The following is an 8136-nucleotide window of genomic DNA, read 5'->3' as shown; positions in this document are numbered from 1 at the left end:
TTCTAGTGTGTTCCATGATCTTGCCTTTGTTCTTGCCCTGTGATTGGAAAGCCACCATGCCCTGGTACAGACCTTTCTGATCTTCCCTGCCAGCCATTTTAAACCACAGTCCTTTCATTATTTTTGTTCTTTGTTCAATGTGGCACCATAATGTGGTTCCAGAATTTATAGAATAGTATTTGTCTTTAGTAGTCATAGATTGAAAACGAGTTAAATTTTTTAATTGAGAAATAATTCATAAACAGTTCACCAAAGTGCATAATTCATTGGTTTTTAGTATAGTCACAGATGATGTGCAACTATCACCAATGAATTTTTGAACATTTTCAAATGAATGGAATCACATAATATGAAGGCTTTTTTACTTTTTTGTCTTGCATTTTTTATGTAGATTTTTTTTTCTTTTTTTTCTTTCAAGTGGTCATGTTTATTTATACCAATAGGTTATATTAGATCATTAGTACGATAACTACATTATTGTTCATGTAGATTGTTTTTGTTTATTTTTTTTTAAGATTTGTCCATGTATCAGTACCTTTTATAAAAATTGTGATAAAGTATACATAATATAAAATTTACTGTTTTAACCATTTTTAAATGTATTTAGCTCAGTGGCATTAAATATATTGTTGTACTACCCTTACAATTAAATATATTGTTGTACTACCCTTAAAAAAAAAAAAAAAAAAAAAAAAAAAAAAAAAAAAAAAAAAAAAAAAAAAAAAAAAATTCCCAGAAGACAAACCAAAGAGTTATGCATATACATCTCCAGTCTGTTAACATAGTTCCCAAGAAAAGTGTGTTCCCCCAGAAAAGCACATTTCCAAACCAAAATTTTTATATGTGTGATCTCTTCACCCAGAAATTTCTTCTCTTGGAATCTATACCTTAGAGGTACTCACACATATGTGAAAAGATGTATGTGTGTACAAAGTTGGTCATAGGGCTGAGGATGTAGCTCAGTGGTACAGAGCAATGGCTTAGCATGCATGAAGCCTTGGACTCCACTCACCCCACCCCCCCAAAAAAAGTCCTCAAAGTTGGTCAGTGAAGCATGATTTGTAGCAGAGAAATGCAAATAAAATCAAGCTAGATTTTCATCAAATTGAGTCACTTTCCTGGCTCTGCTCTGAGGCATGAAACCAAGAAAGCAGACAGGAAGCTTCTCAGCCAGGTGGGTGAACAAAAATGTGGGGAGCACTTCACTGGAATTTAAAACTGGACATTCAAAGCAGATCAGGGACTCAGGAGGTTGGATATAATAAAATAAGGAAGAAATCCCCAGCAGCACAGCCACTGCCATGGCCAGACTAGACGCACCAGCCAAAAGGGTCCCTTTGTGAGCAAAATGGAGGAAAAGGGAATTAAAGGAACCCGCACTTTTTTTTTTTTTTAAACCGGGGATTGAACTCAGGAGCACTTGACCACTAAGCCACATCCCCAGCCCTATTTTGTATTTTTTATTTAGAGACAGGGTCTCACTGAGTTGCTTAACGCCTCACTTTTTGCTGAGGCTGGCTTTGAACTTATGATCTGAAGAGTAGGTTGTGATTTCTTCACTTGCCTCTATTGCTACACCTGCTAGCCCCACTTAAAACATCTACTTTCAGCCACCTAGGTCAGTTAGGGAGATCATATTAATTTCTAAAGGGTTTTCATATCCACCATTGATCTCCCCAGATTCTAATGGGGAGATACGGCAGATATCGATACAAATAAACATGCAATTTGTTTTCATCTCAAAGCCTCTTCTAAGCAGGAAGTAAACGATCCTCCAGTCTCAGTCTCCCAAGCCTCTGGGATTACATGTGTGCGCCACTATGCCCAGCTAGGAATCTGCACTTTTAGGAGGCCTGAGGCATATCTAGGTATGGAGCATTTAGAGATCAAGGACATTTTCAGATTAAACTAAAAGGAGCATGCATAATATTCTTGGGCTGGAAAGAAACCACCATCTCTCCAGACAGCATGCAGAGGACAAAGGAAGGAGCCATTTTGCAGCAATGGCATGGGGGGCTAGCAGCTAAGGGAGCCAATTCCTGACAAACCCAAGTTTGGCCCAAAACACAGGCCCAGTCAACACAAACTGAACAACACAGAGTGTGCTTAAGTGACCAGCAGAAAATCATACATGGAGAGAGGTTTACCCAGGAGACAACTGGTCTCAGAAACCTACCCAGCTCTACCCCTCCTCCTTCAATCCAGCTGCTAGCCAAAGAGACTTATTTGTCTGGGAATTTGCAAGGGCAGAGGTGGGAGAGATTGAATTTTTGAAACTGAACCCAAGATCAGGAAATGTGGGGTCTTCAGGTCACATAGAGGACTAAGAATTGGCTCCTCCACCCAGGAGTAGAAGCCAGGGGAGATCCCTGAGGTATAGTCTTCCAGTGTGGACTGGCAATTACCCGGCCCTGGAGGTGCACTGATTTAAAATCTTCAGACCAACTGGCAATCAGTGAAGAGCCTGGAGCCCATCTAAGCCTAAACCTTGCCTCAAGGAATTCCACCTGTGGAATTACCTCTCTCCAGCTGTCCAGAGACTGGAGCATCATGCTCTAGACGACCCAACCTAAAACTGCTGAGAAAGGAAGCTGAAAATCTTTTGAACTCCAATGGAGAGAATTCTTTTAACTTTTCATTATTTTTTTTTCTTTTTTTTCTTTGTTCATTTTTTTGGTTTCTTTTTCTTTTTTTCTTTTTTTCTTTTTTTCCTCTGTTTAATTGTGACCTTAATGGTTCATGGATATTTACACAACTCATATTTTGATTTTTTTTCTCATTTCCAGCTGTTTTGAAGCCAGTCATTTTTCATGGATCAGGTTTTTGAGGACTAGGATATTTGATTAGTATATTTTAGTTTTGCTTTTTATTCTTTTATTTTTAATTTTTTTAAATTTTTACTTTATATATATATTTTTCTCTCACCTGTTTCTCTTGATTCTCTTTCTTTCTTTTCTTCCACTAACAAACAACCTCTATTGTTCTCTCTTTCATTCTTTTTTTAATTTTTTACTTCTATCTTCTCTCCTTTCCCTCATAATCATCAAATCCTATACCACTTCTGTTCTCTCCCTGTCCACCATTTGAAATTGGAAACCCTTTTGTAAACATGCTGTTTGTCTTGTAGACAATAACTGATCGTATCATTTCTGTTTATTGTGATAATTAGCATTGTAGATGTTGGAGCAGGAAATATTTGGTTTAATGCTGTATATTGTTTTCATTGGTTGTTGTTATTATTTGTCTCTCCCTAAACAGTGAGGTACTATAAACCTTCAGAGACACTGTAAGTCCACAGGGTAGAAACTCTACTGCCTCATATCCACACTGATACATGGGTAGACATGCAAGCAACATGAAAGGAAACAAATAGCCCCAAACAAACCAAGATATTCCCAGAATAGACTCTATTGATACCACAGTGGAAGAAATGTCAGAGAAGAAGTTTAGAATGTAGATAGTTAAACTGATCTGCAAAGTAAAGGATGACATAAGGAGTGAAATCAGAGAGAAAATACAGGAAGTGAAAGATCACTTCATTAAAGAGATAGAGATTCTGAAAAAAAAAAAAAGCAGAAATCCTTAAAATGAAGGAATCAATAAACCAAATTAAAAATTCAATTGAAAACATCACAACAGACTAGACCACTTGGAAGACAGAGCTTCAGGCAATGAAGACAAAATATATAATCTTGAAGACAAAGTTGATTGTGGAGAAAATATGTTAAGAGACCATGAACAGAACTTTCAAGAAATATGGGATAACCTGAAAAGGTTTATCAGAATAGCTGAAGACTCAGAGATACAAACCAAAGGAATGCACAATCTTCTCAATGAAATAATATTAGAAAATTTCCCAGACCTAAAGAATGAAATAGAACATCAAATACAGCAGGCTTACAGGACCCCAAATATACAAAACTACAGCAGACCCACACCAAGGCACATTGTCATGAAAATGCCTAATACAGAATAATAATAGAGTTTTAAAGCCTGCCAGAGAAAAACAATAAAATTTAGGGGAAAAACCAATCCAGATATCAGCTGATCCCTCAAAAGATAGGAGGTCTTGGAATAACATATACCAAGCTCTAAAAGAAAATGGATGCCAGTCAAGAATACTATACCCAGCAAAATTAAGCTTCAGATAGATGATTAGATAAAAATATTCCATGATAAACAAAAATTAAAAGAATTCACAACTCGAAAGCCTGCACTACAAAAACATATTCAATAAGATATTTCGTGAAGAGGAAATGAAAACCAGCAAGGGGAGAAACTACATTAAAAGAACAGTGACTCAATGGAGAAAGTAACTAAAATTAAAAACCAGAAATAAATCAAAATGACAGGCTCAGCAACATAATTAGACCCCATCTCAAAAAGAGAATTCTCTGCTTAAAAAAAAAAATCAGGTTCTACATATTTGGTACATAGAGAAGTAACTACATTCATGAAAAAGTGTAATTTTTTAATGTAACATTGAAATATTCATGTAACATCCATATATCACTGGTTACCCCCTGGGAAGTGGTTGGAATGATGATGGAAGTTGAAATTTTAACTTTTTACTTTACCTTTTTTTTTGTATTATATTTTGTTATCCTAATAATTGATTTAAAAAATAAGGGGGAAATTTCTCTTTAAAAATTAAGTGTATTTGGATAGTAGTATCAGATTAATGTTGAATTTCCAGAATCATATTATGGTTATATAAGAAAATAACTATCCTTAGTAGATCCTTGCCAAAGTCCTTATGAGTGAAAAGACATGACATCTACAACTTATTCTCACATAACCAGCCAAAAATAAATAAAAAATAAATTGAACAATGGTGTACAGAGTTAGAAAGCAAATGTCATAATGTAACAATGGGGGAATCTAGATAAAGTTTATATGGAAGCTCACTGCACAATTCTTGCCATTTTCCTGTACATATAAAGTGTTTTTTAGGTAAGAAGAATTCCTAAAACATTATGCATGATTTCTGGAGTGGAGATTTTGGTCTGCCTCACCCGGAGCATAGGAGGACCCTGGTGGTGGGTGATTTTTATGGGACATACACAGGAACCCATCATTGTTCTCGACTGAGATTTACATGCAATTAAGAAAGTCAAATGAGAATATTCAGAGTGGGAGGATGTGTTCTACTGTAAGTGATGTAAATTGACTGTGCCCCTTGGACATTATGTGTTCTTGGAAAATGGCAATATGAACGTATATATTCTTGTTGTGAAGGAATGTGAATTCTGTCATGATCAAAATGAAGCACTCGTGTCAATCTTAATTTTTAAAAAAAGTAAATAAAACAGGGAGGTTATGAAAGAAGGATCAATATATGACTGCCTAATCATTACTATCACCAAATGCCATACCAGAACCTTATAGAAAAAGTACTTCTTCAGGGACATCTGCCCCACAACTTCTTAACTGTCTGTTCAACCTCAGACTGACACCACTCCTATTATTAATCATCGTGGTCAAGAATTACTGTTTCAAAATATCTGATGTAATCCTCCCTATTTTTGTCTTTGAAAACTTCCCTTTTTGAAAACTGGCCTTCCCTGCCCCCTTAGGTACTGGGGATTAAACCCAGGGATGCTCTACCTCTGAGCTATATCCTGAGCCCTTTGTACGTTTGGGTTTTTGTTTTTTTTTGTTTTTTTTTTTTTTTTTTTTTTTTGAGACAGAGACTCACTAAGTTGCCCAGGCTGACCTCAAACTTATAATCCTCCTTCCTCAGTCTCCCAAGTAAGTGGGATGACAGGGGTGTGCCCCGCTGCCCGGCTGCCTCATCCTCTTTGAATCCACCCATAGTTTACTATATCATGCATATTCCCACTGCAATATCTTGATATTCTCATGAACTGTTCTGCTCTTTCCAAATAAATATCAATATTCTTTACAGAATCTGTTTTGTTTGTTTGTTTGGGTTTTTTGTGTGGTTTTTTGTTTTGTTTTGTTTTGTTTTGTTTTGTTTTGTTTTTTTGCTGATATTGTCCAATTTCACAGAGATTAAAGGCAAACTGTGGTTAGGGGAGAGACACTAATTCCTAATATTTCCTTCACTTTGTACTGGAAGGAAGAAGGAAGAAGAGGAGCAGGCACAGTGGTAAATACCTGCAGTCCCAGCAACCCGGGAAGTGGAGGCAGGAGGAGTGCAAGCTCGAGGGTAGCCTCTGCAAATTAGCAAAGCCCTGTCTCAAATTAAAAACTAAAGAGGACTGGGGATTGGCCAATGGCAGAGCACCCCTGGGTTCAATCCCCAGTATCAAGAAAAAAAAAGGAGGAAGAGGAGGCACAGGGAATGAGGGAGACTAGATGGACTAGATTGTACTTTTTTAACCAAGAATGACAAGTGCCCGTGTTCTGTGCACAGTTTTAGCTAAGCCTGAACTATACCAAGTTGGAGAAGATGAATTGTCAGCTATTGTCTTGTTGGGTCCATAGTGCTGACCACACACCTAAAGGGTTAGATATAGTTCCATGTCACTCATCATGAGAGGAGGTCAAAGCTTCACTATGTTGGAATGATCTCTACCTGGGGATCTGAAGCCAGATGGACCCAGCCTCCCAGGCATGGAGGTGACTGGAGAATCATGGGGCTGAAGAATGACCTAGCCATGTCAACAGAAGGCCAGACAGAGCTAGAGACTGCAGGCTGGAAAAGAGGCCCCAAGAATGGCCTTGGACCTGTGGGCTCCAAGAACACTATTAGCAGCTGCCACTGTAGGACACCTTCTGCTCTCTTCATTTCCCTTTATCCCTGATCTTCTAAGAGGGTCTTTTCAGGGCTGGGGTTGTGGCTCAATGGTAGAGCACTCCCCTAGCATGGGCGAGGCACTGGGTTTGATCCTCAGCACCATTATAAAGATAAATAAATAAAGGTATTGTGTCCATCTACAACTAAAAAATATTTTTAACAAAACAAAATAGTCTGTTCAAAGTTGTAATCTTTTATTAATATTTTTTAGTTGTAGATGGACACAATATTTTTATTTATTTTTATGTGGTGCTGAGGATCGAACCCAGTGCCTCACGTGTGCTACGCAAGTGCTCCACCACTGAGCCACAACCCCAGGCCCTCAAAGTCATTATCTTTATATCACGGTCTCAGCTGTGTCAGGGAGAATCGAGGGGATCCTGTCCCACATTTTAAGGGTGAGCAAAAAAATAACAGTGACCCCCAGATTTGGTGGACCAGAAAGAACAACAAGGCCCATCAATCTCAGGGAGCCAGAGATGGCATCTGAAATCCTGGGGACAACAGCAAGGCAGTAAGACCAGGAGGTCAGAGAACATACTGAGGACTGACTCCAGAATCCCCATCAGGTAATGCCAAGGACACTTTTGGAAACAGCTGAGAGGAAACAAATTTTAAGGAGACCTACATCCAAGAGCTGCAGAGATTTGGCTTGAAGTTACGATAATTTAAATCTACAAAGAAAGCATTAGTTTACTCTGTTCGGGTAGGGGACACGTGGAGGATCCTCATTGGTCCTTTTTTAATAGAAAATAACATGACTTGAATAAAATTGGTTTTTTTATGTGCTCCTAAAAGGTCTGCAATAAAAGGAAGCAAAGACCAAAAGCACCAGAAACAGAGATGACTTTAAAAATCCAGGCCCCGATAGAGGTTTTTGTTTTTAATTATATGATTCCATTTATATGTGCCACCTGGGGGTGAGGGGGGACTTTATTGGGAAGATGGGGGATGGAGCAGGGGAAAGATTGTATTTGGATGAAAATGAGCATGAAAAGAGTTAAATCCTCATGTTGTATAGCAGGAAGTCAAGAGCTGATACCTAAAGCTAATGATAAAGAGCTAATAGGAGAAATGTTTACTTAGAAATGTGAAGGCAAATGTCAAAAAGAATAGCTAAAAAAAAAAAATGAATGCAGGTGACTCTGGAGCATTATAATTACACATGATAGAGAACAGATAACATCTATTTTTTTTTTTTGGTTTATGTAGCTAGAAACCTTGTAAAATACTTTGCTTTTAAATTGTGTCCACAAGAAACTAATTTTGCAATTAAAAAAAAAAAAAAAAAAAAGCACTCAGTTGGAGAGAACCAGAGATCCTCTAATTGATGAGGCAGTTTCAACCTACAGAAAGTACTTGAGTGCCATCTA

This window comes from Callospermophilus lateralis, chromosome 11, assembly GCF_048772815.1.
Source record: "Callospermophilus lateralis isolate mCalLat2 chromosome 11, mCalLat2.hap1, whole genome shotgun sequence".
NCBI classification, from domain to species: Eukaryota; Metazoa; Chordata; class Mammalia; order Rodentia; family Sciuridae; genus Callospermophilus; species Callospermophilus lateralis.
This window is presented reverse-complemented; position numbering follows the sequence as displayed.